A 12,305-nucleotide genomic window follows, 5' to 3' on the forward strand; every position below is an offset into this window, starting at 1 on the left:
GATATATTCTCCACCTTTCTGGAAAGAGACAACGGAAGTCTGGGAATCAGTCCCCTAATGTATGCTGTTGGTGTCAGCAGGGCTGTGGGAAGGTGGTCACCAGGCCTGGGCTGGGGCTGGAAGGCTCCTGACTTACTACATACACTCTCGTATGCTCCTGGGCAGAGCACCATTGGGTGTCCTCACACACCCTCAGCAGGACCAAGCAGAAGCAAACACAGCAGTCTGCACCGGAAGAGAAGTCCCCTTCCTCAGCAATGTCCCTCAGTGTCCTCTAAGAACAAAGCTTAGTGTTGTGCTCATGGTAAAGGAGAAATGCTTCATGTCCAGTCCATTATCTCAGAGCAGGTGCTGAAGGGAGAATTTGGAACTAAGAGGCAGTACATAAAATTCCAGCTAGAGGATGTCTGTGTTTTGTATAAAGCCATAGACCTTCCCCTCCCTCCCAAGAATTAGCCAAAATCTAATAACTTGGTGATTTCCATGACATCCTGGGTTCCATGGAAACAGCATCACAAGATTCTTCACATAGTGTTTAAGAACTGCATGGTGGGCTCTGGAGCTGGGTTTCCTTGGACTAAATCTTGGCCTATCTTCCAGCTGTGTGACTCCAGGCTATTTATCTTTCTGTTTCTGTTTCCTCATCTAAAAGTGAGAATAAAAATTACCCCTATGCTTTGAGGTGTTGAAAAGATTAAATGACTTAAAATGTGTTAAGAGGTTAGAACAATACCTTGCTCCTAGTCAGCAACCAATAAATTTAGCTGTTAATAGTGTTATTATTAACTGAGTTAAGTACTTTACCTCTCTGAAAAGAGGTATCTCTATATTCACAGGCTCCTGTATTTCTTTCCTCTGTCCCCATTGCCTGTATCATGTCTGGTCTTACAATCCACACCAATTACAGAGGCATTGTTCTGTGTTTGAGTTCTTAGACTAACAATGGTTCCTTGTATCCCTTCAAAACTCACCCTATTTTACCTCCCCATCAGCTCTTGTAAACAAGTGCTCCTCTCTCTGCATCTGCCTCCACTGTAAAATCTGGGGTTTCTTTTTCCAACCACTTTTTCCTTAATTTCTAAGCCAAAACATTAAATCATACTCAATGAACAAAAACGCAACATGTTTAGGGGTCAAACAATTATGCTCAGTTTTGAAACTAAATTTGAATGCCCTCATTTTCTGAGAATGTTTCCTACTTCATTTATTTAAAACTTAATTTATGCAATGAGACTGCCAGGAACATATGCCATTTAGTCTTAAATACTAAAATGAGAATCACTAGGTTCCCCACTACGACATTTGGGTACAGCTCTAGTCTTTCAAGTTTTGAAATATTCACTAGTGCAGGAGTGGGGAGATAAAATTAACACTGAGACACTTCTACTTTTAATTCCTTTCTAACTTCTGTTCATTATCCTGAGTGTGGCATCTAAACTTTCACATTAAACTTAAACATTTCCTTCCAAAATGCTTAGCATTAGGTATGTCAGAAATCTTTTGTTTACAAGTTCAAAGGGCCGGGCGTGGCCCTCAGCCAGGCTGCCAGCATGCCCCAAGCCAGGCCAACACGGAAAATCAAGTGGAGCCTGGTGGTGTGTGGCTGTTACACAAGCATATCTCCACCATGGAGGTGACACCTAGTACAGTTATTCTAATGCTTCTCTCTGCCTCGCTGTACTGAACACTCCCCTGCAGACAGAGGCTGTGTCCTATTCATGCTATAGGCTAAGCAACTAGGATATTTTTAGCATGAAATAAGTACCCGATAAAGGTGTTACATAAATGAGGACTGAAATTCGCAAAGTTGAAGCTACACTTGCTCATTTCCCCAATCCTTTTCAGGAAACACAATCCAGCAAAATACATAGTACAGACTGAGGATCTTTTTCGGTATGCAGTATACAATAAAACATTTAGACAAAAGCTGAATGGCTCACAAGATGTATTTTTAGGTTAACAGTTATAGGTCCAAAAAACCCAAACCTACAGAGGGTAACTAAATAACTGTTTATCTTTGAGGATATCCTCTGACAAAGAAACCCAAAGTCAAGAATGGAAATTCCATAATCCTCAGCAGCTTTGCTCATCCAACAAATTTCCCTGCATGGAAGACAAGTGTACCCCAGTGAAGGGAGTTACAAGTAAAGGATCAGGAAGTCTCCGGAGAATTCAGAAAGAAGTGTTTGAAGATGCTAACCCTACTTGTATCAGAGAAAATCCAGCTACAGAGAAAAACAAAGAAACATCAAAGGATGAATACAAAATGCTAATACTCACATGCAGAAAATCAGTCACGACCTATAGTACAAAGCCCCAAAATACAAGGTATCATCAAAGAAGCTGAGCAATTTTCCAAACAGAACCAGAAGAAAGGAAAAATATGATTCATAACACCTGGAGAGATAGAAAGTACATTAAATGGATAAATCAAAGCAAAATGTAGGAGGATTTCTTGGAGTGCCAAGTAAAGAACGTGGCAAATCTGACTTCCCCATGGCAGGCAGATTGGTGATGTTTCTACATTTCTATCTCAGATGGGACATTGCTAGGCACTGCAACAGCAAACCACAAGGATGAACAATGGCAGCAAAAAGGAGCTGAGAACAAAACTGCAGCAGGCACATTGTAGAATTTCATGCAAAGAGAACTCATCCATCCATTTGTCCATTCATTCAACAAGACTTTGTTGAACACCCCTCAATGCCAAGCAGTGCTCCAAAAATAAAAATAAATAACAGTCCTCCACCATGAAAGAGCACAGTGTCTAATGCAAATAAGAACATATATATGTGTGTGTGTGTAAACAGGTAAGTTATTTGCAATGCTTTAAATGCAGAAACACATCCATATGAACAGAGAAGATTGAAATATCAAGTATATATGGTATAATAGCAAACTGAGGAGGCTAGAGCATAGTGTAGATTGCCATTATCTCTTCACTGGAGATAACTGCAAAAGCCTTATCACTGTTATTCCATCTAGTCTGACCTCTCTCCTAGCCATTTTCCAGAAAGCAACTAGACTGAGTTCATAAAATGTAGATCTGATTATGTCATAGCCCTCTTTAACTCTGCTTTACTCAGTTGCTTCCCACTCTAATTAAGTAGACCACCCTTTACCTGGCTTATAAAACCTGCAGGATCAAGCCTTGTTTCCACTTTAGTTTCACATTCACTCCATACATAATGCATTTCTTTTCAGTTCCTGAAACATGCCATGTCTTCTCTGAAGGCTCCACACAGGCTGTTGCTCTTTCTTGGTGGGCTTTTTCCTTCTCATCTTAGTAGGCTAATACCTATTATTGCTTCAGATCTGAGGAATTTCTTCCCTAACATTCAATATTGGGCAAATTGCCATATCATCTATGGATATAGCTATTACTATATCTCATTTTACATAACATTTTCCTCTGTAATTATGTGCTTAATTATTCATGATGGTTATATTGTGAGTAATTTTGAGTTCTTTGCCTTTGTGTACTGCATTCTCCTTATTCAAAACATAGATTTATTTTTCAATTTTATCTATTCTTTAGCTCACATCTTCTATTTTATTCATTGGTTCTGTAGTGGTGTTTCTTCAGAAATTGATTTGTTCTCTTACACTTACAATCTCCTTTTCCATGCCCTCCTATTGTCTTATTATCTCATCTATAAGACATACAAGAAATTTAACAATCATAGGAGTAATGGCAGGTACTAAAATAACAGAAATGAAATCTGTTTTCCAGACAAGTAAAAGGAAAATGAATAATAAAAGCCAAACAATGCTAAAACAGGACAAAAAGTAGAGAAAACCAAATCAGTCCTCAGAAGCAGAAAATAAGAGAAAACCACCACTTATAAGAGGCAGTCTGATTTTAGGTATGTCACTATGAAAAAAACATAAAAGAAGTTCACAAAAAGTTAAAATACAGTAGTTATCTTACAAATGTAAATGAAGTAAAATATCTATTTACCTATTTGCATGCAGTAAAAATCATGTATTTTTAATCCTTATAAAATGATTAAAAGAGTTAATTTTAGAGAAAAATAGACCAGAAGCTTGATATAGAGGGATAGAAAAGCATATAAAAGGCCAACCATACTCAAAATAAAACTGGTAGGGCAGGGCTCATATCAAACAAAAAAGATATCAAGGAAAAAAGTAGTAATGATTTTAAAGAGAGATGCTACGTATTGCTAAAAGGGTGTTCACTGAGAAGAAAACAATTGTGAATTATAATGACCTAAAGGTGCAGAAGTTATGAAATAAATTTGTAAAATTAAAGCATAAATTGTGAAGAAAGTTAATCATAGAAGGAGATTTTAATTTATCTCTTCCAGGAAAGGATTCCTTGTGCACACAAAAAAATAGTAATGATATAGGATTTTTGAGCAATTGTGTTAACCAGATACATCTAATATTTATAAAGAATATTCTTCATCTAACAGATCAAGAATATAAATTATATTATATTATATTATATCCAAAAGCACCCTAATGCTAAACAAGATAGAGATACCACAAGAAAAGAAAATTACAGACTAATATCCCTTTTGAATATGGATGCAAAACTCCTCAACCAATTACTAACAAACAGAATCCAACAGAATATTTAAAAAATGAAGGTGGAACCCTACCTCACACCATATACAAAAATCAACTCAAAATGGATCAATGACTTAAACATAAGGACCAGAAATATAAAATTCCTAGAAGAGGACATAGACATCTTCAGGACCTTGTATTAGTCAATGGTTTCTTAGACTTTACACCCAAAGCATAAGAATCAAAAGAAAAAATAGATAAAAGGGACCTTGTCAAAATTAAAAACTTGTGTACCTCAAAGGACTTTATCATGAAAGTTAAAAAACAGTCTACAGAATGGGAGAATACATTTGGAAGCTCCATATCTGATAAGGGTTTAATATTCAGAATATATGAAGGAATCCTACAACTCAACCACAAAAAGAAAAACAACCCAATTAAAAAATGGGCAAAATACCTGATTAGACTTTTCTCCAAAGACTTATAAATGGCCGAAGTCTCATGAAAAGATATGCAGCATCATTAGGCAGCAGAGAAATGCAAATCAAAACAACAATGAGATAACATTTCACATCCACTGGAATGGCTACCATTAAAAAATGGAAAATTACAAGTAATAGAGAGGATGTGAAGAAAGAGGACCACTCATTCATCATTGGTAGGAATGTAAAATGGTGCAACCACTGTAGAAAATTAAGTCTAGAAGTATCACATGACCTGGCAATCCCTCTTCTAGGTATATACCAAAAAGAACTGAAAGCAGAGATTTGAACAGTTATTTGCATACTGATGTCCATAGCAGCATCACTCTCAATTGTCAAAATGGAAGCAACCAAGTGTCCATCAACTGATGAATGGATAAAAAAAGTGCTAAATACATACAACGTAATTTTATTCAGCCATAAAAAAAAAAAAACAAGAAACTCTGATACATGCGACAACATGGATAAACCTTGAAGACACAAAGGGCAAATATTGTGTGATCTCACAGATATGAAATAATTAGAATAAACAAATTCATGGAGTCAGAAACTAGAATATAGGTTACCAGGGGCTGGGGTGGAGGTAGGGAAAGAAGAGTTAATGCTTAAATTTTACAGAGTTTCTCTTTGGGGTAATGGAAAAGTTTTGGTATGGATGGTGATGATGGTAACACAAAATTGTGAAACAGAATTAACATCACTGAATTATATATTTGAATGTGGTTAAAAGACGGAATTCTAGGTTGAATATTTGTTACCAGAGTTTAAAAAAATGCTAAAAAGAATTCTGCAGGTTGAAAGTAAAGGACACTAGTCAATTGCCTAAAGCCACATGAAGAAATAAAGATTGTCAGTAAAGATAATAGGTAAATATAAACAGCAAAACTATTGTATTTTTTATCTATAACTCCACTTTTTACTTCTTCCAGGGTCGAAAAGGCAAATGCATAAAAAGAATGATAATTCAATGGCTTAGGACTCATAATGGATAAACATGGAATTTGTGACAATAAATAAATAAACAAGGGTTATAGGAACACAGTTTATGTATGCCAGTAAAATTAAGTTGATCTCAAAGCAAAGAGATTGTTAAATTTAAGCCATATGGTAACCACGAAGTAAATATCAGTGCATATGTAAACTCATAGAGGCAGAAAGTAGAGTACAGGTTACCAGGGTTGGGGGCAGGCAGTGAAATGAGGTGTTCCGCGAAATGAGTGTAGAGTTTCTGTTTGGGGTGAAAGGACAGGTGTAGTAATGGAAAGTGGTGAGGACACTGAACCACTGTGAATGTGATTAATCCCACTGAATGGTGTGCTTGGGAGGGGTTCAAATGGGAAGATTTATGCTGTGTCTGTATTATACTATATATTAAAAAAAAAGAAAGAAACGAACAAGGAGCGATTTGTTGAAGTGATTAAAAACATACCATATTTTTTAGGGAAACTGTTCAAATGTGAAAAGAAAGAAAGAATGAACAAATTATATTTGTAGAAGAAATAAACTCTAGATACAAAAGTGGTCTAAAATAAATCTTGACAGAATAATATGGTCATCATTGTGACCATAAATTGGTGCACAAAATGGTCAATTTTCTAAAATGCATGAATTAGCAAAGTATACTCAAAAGGAAATGGAAAACTGAATAAAAATTAATTATTCAACCAAATGTATTTGTTTGTCACAAATCTCAATATAAAAATATAACATGCCATACAATTTCACATTCGACATAAAAACAATAAATAATCTTACTCTCAGGCAAACACTTCCAGAACACATACAAAATAGAGAAAAAGCTATATCATATATAATTTTGTCACCAATTTGAGCATGGGGGAAAGGAGTGGGGGGCAAGTCAGCCACCAAGGAACGTCACACATTCTTTTGACTATAGACTTATAAATCCTATATGAAATATTAGCCTGTTAAATCAGGATTTGTATTTTTAAATTATGTACAATATGGTTTATTCAACTAATGGAAGAATAATTTAAATTCAGAACTCTCCAGACCTGATTTTATATATATATATATATATATATATATATATATATATATATATATATATATATACACACACACATATATATACATATACATATATATATACATATATATACATATACATATATACATATATATACATATACGTATATATATATATATGTTTAAACTGATAGCAAATCTTTTAGAGGCCCTCCTAATACTTTCAAAAAGATGACAAAGATTCTTACTATTATTGCTAGCATATATGTATGTATGTATGTATGTATGTATTGGATGACCTAGCTAATGCAAAAAATTAAAAAATAAAAAAGTCAAGAAACATTGGATTTGGAACATTGGAAAATTTTGGTAATTATTGGTATATGATATAATTATTGGTATATTGGTATATGATATAATTCCATATCGATAATCTAATATTGTAAAGAGAATCTAATGAAAATTATGAAAAATAAGAAAATTCCATGAGATTATCGTCAATTGGAACAAAGTAAAAAAAAAACAAAAATCAAGAACATTGAGTATTGCTCCAACAATAGCAAAGTAACTTTTATTGGACTATCTTTCACATAATATTTTAAAACTCTGGAAAAATTATTTAAAAAATGAGTAAACTATTTAAAGGCATTGTAGACCAAATAAACGTAGGCAAAGTGGAGTTGACCCACGAAAGAAAGATATGGCACTTGGTAAAAACGGCATTTGTGTGGCTCCCTAATTAAAAGGACTTCCCACCAAAGAAAGTGTGGGATGGCTAGAACTCAAGCATAAATTCACAATCTCACTGGCTTGAGGAGACTAAGCATTGAAAAGGGGTATTGCAAAATGACTGGACTGTGAAGAAAATTCCAGAGAAGCATCGAACAAGGGAGAATTCCAAAGCCTGCAAAACCTCCCAAAACCTTGACTGAGAATTGGACTGAACAGTTTCAAAAGAGATTCCAAGCGGAAAGCAGCACTGGAAGGCTGAAATAATTGAGGCTTTTACTTGCTGACAACTGAAAGAAAATCTGAGTCTGGAGTGGAAGTCCATCCAAATACCTGCCTGCTAAAACAAAATTAATATTTAGAGGTAAAAACAGAATCCAGAATTTCTAGAATATATGATCTACAGTGTCTAATAGAAGATAAAAAAAAAAAAAAAAAAAAAAAAAAAAAAAAGGATTAGCCATATGAAGAACACTGGGAAAGTAACCCAAAGTGAAACGAAAAGCATTCAAAAGAAACAAATCTCCAAATGACCCACATACCAGAAGCATCACACAAGGACTTCAAAGCAGCTAATATGAAAACATCCAGAAACTTAACAGTTAATATGGTCATGATATACAAACAAAGGAAAATATCAGAAGAACAACTGAAATCATAAAAAAGAACAGATTAGAAACTCTAGAACTAAAAAGTATATAGCTAAAAGGAAAAAAAAATCTTTGGGCTTAAAAGTGTTCGGATATGGCACAAGAATCAATGAACTTGATGGTAGATGAAATATAGATAAAACTTTGAAAAAAAAAAAAAGTAAGCCTCAGAGAACTGTAGGAAAATATTAAGCAGTCAAACACATGTAGTTGGTATCCCAGAGGTAGAGAAGAAATAAATGGGGCAGAAAATATATACGAAGAAATCATGGACTTTTTTTCCAAAATTGTTGAAAAGCATGATCTAACAAAATCAAGAAGCTCAGCAAATCCCAAAGAGGTTAAATAAAAAGGAAATCTCCACCCTGTCCTGATCAACACGGCAGAGCGAGATGCTCAGGGCTCCCTGGTCCCAGAGAAGCTTTGAAAAACCAGCAAGAACCGACAGAAACATCTTTCCAAAGGCTGCAGACAACCACCCTACGTGAGCACAGCATCTTACCGTCAGAGCCCGTGTGAGTCGTGAAGCAGGCGACCCCGATGCCTGCATGGAGTGGACTGACACTTCTCTACGTGTCTCTTCTTCTGACTGAAAGGTTGGCATTCTTGGCAGGAGGGACCAAAAAAGCACGCCCCGGCCTGGTGGAGGCACCAGGGATCCCCATTTCAGCCGTCGCAGGGGGGGTGGGGGGCGGCTCTCCAGGGGCGCCGGCCTGGCTGGGGTGCCGGCCTCCCCCTGGCCACAGGGGGCTGAACTATGAAGGTGGATGAACAGGTGAGCCGATCAGGGCGGGGATGAGGCAGGGGAGCTCCAGGAAGCGGAATCAAACTCTACCCGGCTCCTGGACGCCGGCGCGCCTAGGACCCTGTGCAGGTAGCTCTCCCCGGTCCCGATGTTTTGCAGTCCCAGGTTAGACTTGTTTTCAATCAACGCAGAATGTCCAATAGCGTTGCAGAAAACCAAACTGTTGGAATGAGCTCTTTTTCTGACAGTAAAATACGGAAGTTGAAAGCTAGAGATGGGTGGAAGCCAGGGGAGGGACTTGCAGCTTGTTTGGTGCATCTGCTCGATGAGGGGGCATCGCAGACTCAGATGTCCAGGGCCAAGAGGCGCAGTCTGGGGAAGTCAACAAGGCACTTTTGCCCACGTCAAACAGGACAACCAACAGATAGAGATAGAGACACGCCAGTGCCGCTTTCAGTCTGGGTTGCTGGGAGTAGGACAGTGGTTTTCCCAACTATGGAAGGCTTCCTAAAAAGTAAAACCCCATGGAAAACTGTTGGTGAGGCTATAACTGCCCCAAGGGTGAAGGGGATGGATCCTTGGCTATGTGACCCTGCCCAGGGCAGGACGTGGATGAGAGGGACGGCGCTAGAGGTGTTCATGAAATGGGGGCCTCCTCAATGGGAGACCCCTCTGTGCCTTTTATTATTCCCTGGGAAATCATGAGGAGAGCAGAAGGAAAGTTCACTATAAAGTCCTGCTCTGGGGTGGAAATAGCAGGGAGGTGTGAGCCACAAGTCTTGAGGGACAAGGAATAGAGCAACTGAAGTCACCCTGCATGCCTGAAGGGTCCTGAGGAGAACCACACAGAGATACCTGGAAAAGATGGAGAGACAATGGGGGCAACTGGGGGGGGGGAGCCAGCAAGCAACTGTGGCTTTGCTTACTGCAGAAATTGTTGGGATTCCTAGGGAAGAATTCGCCAACGCTGTCAGCCGGAAGGAGGTTCCTCTAAGTTAGAGGCTACGGCCCTGGTGTGAGCCATAAAGGAACAGGAAGGGGGCGCACAGGACTGGGAGGATTTGGAATCCTGCCTTGCCCCTGGCGTCCCTGAGCACAGTCCGGGGAGGAGGGAAGCAGTAGTTGAAAAAGCCTCCCCGCGCTGCAGCCAGGACAGTGAGGGAGAGAATTCCCACCGTGAGCCCGATCCGTCGATAGGGGGGCTGATCCCCTTTGCCTGTTCCCCGATCTTTCTCCCTTTAAGAAGAATGATTAGGGGTGGGGCCAAGGTCTCTGGGTGCCCACTGGGGATCATCAGCCCTCTGCTCCCCTTTGAGTAGAAGGGGAAAGTGGGTGTGTGTGTGGGGGGGGCTGGATCCAGACCTTCAGCGGCTCTTAGATACGGGTGCCCAACAGACAATAACCCCAGGACGCTGCAGAGGCAAAGGGCAAAACTGCTGGCACTGGGGGGCTTTGAGGGGATGTGCGCACCCATGGCAGGACGAGTGCGCATGCGCCTGTGGGTGGAGCCCTTTGGGCTTTTGCAGTTGCCAGTGATCACGTTCCAACAGCTGCATGTATTATACCTACTGACGTTTTCTGCCTGTAGTTTTGAAACTCCACTATCACCTGAGGGGTTATGCCCCTCTCTATGGGAAATTCAAGCCATGACCGTGGGGCATGTCCATTCCTCCCGAATGGCCACAGCCCCGGATTCAGCAAAAGCAGTACCGCCTCCCAGACAGGGAAAAGGACATTACTTTGTTCAGCACTTGCTGCGTGCAGTTGGGTTAGGAAACACCCTGTCCCAGTTTAAAAGTCTGGACAGTAAAAAAGGCCTCAGGAGCCTGGTAGCTGACTGGCAATGGATTACTGTGGCAGCCCACACAGGGGACTTGTACACTGTTCCACTGATGCCCCATATATGAAACTAAGACCAGAACTGCCCATCCACAAGTGTTTACTCACTAATCCTATGAATAAGGTAGGACAGGCTCAGCCAAGCTCCGTCATTAAATGGAAATGGTATATACAAGACCGAGTCCAACTAGGGCTTCAGGGTGTCAACAGACTCCATAAACAATAGCTGCTTTTCCAGAGGGGCATGAATGGCCCACAGGGGCTGCTGCTGTCCCTCCTTTGGTTAAACAGGGTCACTGATTCAAAGATGATCCAGCTGATTATATGTCTTGGTTCACAGATGGATCTGCAAAACTCAAGTCTGATGGAGTCCATTGGCCAGCTGAGGCCATCTGTCTAAAGAACAGCCACCTACTGGCTTAGGCTGGATGAAGGCATTCTGCCCAATGGGCAGAACTCTGTGAGCAGTGATGACTCTGCAGGCCGCTTCAACCGCAACATATGGTCGGCAACTGAGAAATCAATGGTTGGACTATTAGAGGCTCCCCCGTGTGGATGCTACTGGATGTATGACCTACTGTCACGTAAAAACCACCCTATAGACAAGTACAGTCAATTCCGCCAGATGTAGGAGATATCTTTGAAGACCAAGGTCTCCTATGGGGAGTGCCCCAACCTTGGAGAATTTCTCCCTCTGTGTTGAAAACTTGAATGGCATCAGATGCTGCCTGGGAGAGATTCCTAATGACTACTGTAAGCAAATACTATGGTTCAGTTCTTAGGGACTATTCCAACTAAGGTAAACACTGCAGCAGCCATTGCCCTCCAAATCTGTAGAGTGCTGAACATTCTGATGGTGCAACCTGGGGGTGCATGCACTATCCTAGGACAGAAATGTTGCTTTTACATAAATGAATCTGGACATGCTGCGAGTAACAGAGGACCTAAAAAGTACAGTTCAAGTCCTCCACAAGATTGGAGAAATGCAGCCCTTCGACCTATGCACCTGGTTTGGGCTAAACAATGGGGGGAGTAGCTGGTTGCAATCCCTTCTCTAAGCAGGCCTCATAGCCTTGCTGGGGGTGATCCTCTTGCTCACCCTCCTCAAATGTTGCCTAAAGATTTTAGAAAAATCGTGCACACAAGTGATATCTGTCAGAGCTGTATATTGTGCCCTGGGCATACAACTCACCCTCCAAAATGGACAATGGACATATCAAGATATTTAGTTTGTCTCTGGGGTCCCATGAAAAGTTGGAAGGTGGACTACGGTAGGGGGCACATCTAACATAACCTGCCACCTTTCCCTGTGACCCACAAATGCATTTTGTGCTCAGC

This window comes from Choloepus didactylus, chromosome 20 (genome assembly GCF_015220235.1).
Source record: "Choloepus didactylus isolate mChoDid1 chromosome 20, mChoDid1.pri, whole genome shotgun sequence".
Classification (NCBI taxonomy): domain Eukaryota; kingdom Metazoa; phylum Chordata; class Mammalia; order Pilosa; family Megalonychidae; genus Choloepus; species Choloepus didactylus.